Source organism: Argentina silus (genome assembly GCF_951799395.1).
Source record: "Argentina silus genome assembly, chromosome: 15".
In the NCBI taxonomy this organism is placed as follows: domain Eukaryota; kingdom Metazoa; phylum Chordata; class Actinopteri; order Argentiniformes; family Argentinidae; genus Argentina; species Argentina silus.
The window spans coordinates 11,116,112-11,116,966 of NC_139669.1; positions in this window are offsets into that span (position 1 = coordinate 11,116,112).

Below are 855 nucleotides of genomic sequence, written 5' to 3' on the forward strand. Positions count from 1 at the left end.
TGTTTCATGTTATTCATTTATTGTTTCCTGTTTATTTTTGTGTTCCTCACCTTGTCTCTCGTTTCAGACACTTCACCACCTGCCCTTGTGTGTTTCCCACCTGTGTGATTGTCGACCCCGCCCTGATTGGCTTCACCTGTTCCTCATCATCCTTCCCTGTGTATTTAGTCTGTGTGTTCCCCTGTCTCTGTGCCAGTTCATCTTTGTACATTTGTGTCATATGTCCCAGCATTTCCTAGTGATAAGTATTCCTGGTTTTTGATCTCTGAGTGTGTTTCTGGCTTTGCCTTTTGCCTACCCCGTTTCCTCTTAGCTGCCTGCCTTTTTGAACTGCCTACCTGTGTAGCAAACCCTGCTTTGCCTACCCCCTTCCTGGATTATCTGCCTACCCATTGATTACCTACCTGTGTTCCAAACCTTTTTGAAAGTAAAGACTATTCTATTGGATTTAAGTGTTTGTCTCTGAGTCATGCATTTGAGTCCTCTGCCTAAGTACAACAGTCATTACACTCTCACACAAACACTTTACAATTTATAATTACACTCACTGAGCACTTTATTAGTAATACCTGTCCACCTTTTCATGGTGGAGGTGGTGTAATGGTGTGGGGAATGTTTTCTTGGCACACTTTGGTCCTGTTAATACCAATCAGTCATCACTTGAATGCCACAGCCTATTTGAGTATTGTTGCTGACCATGTACATCCCTTCACGGCCACAATTTACCCATCTTCTAATGGCTACTTCCAGCATGATAATGTCACAAAGCAAAAGTTGTCTCAAAGTGGTTTCATGAACATGACAATGAGTTCAGTGTTCTTCAGTGGCCTTCCCAGTCACCGGATCTGAATCCAA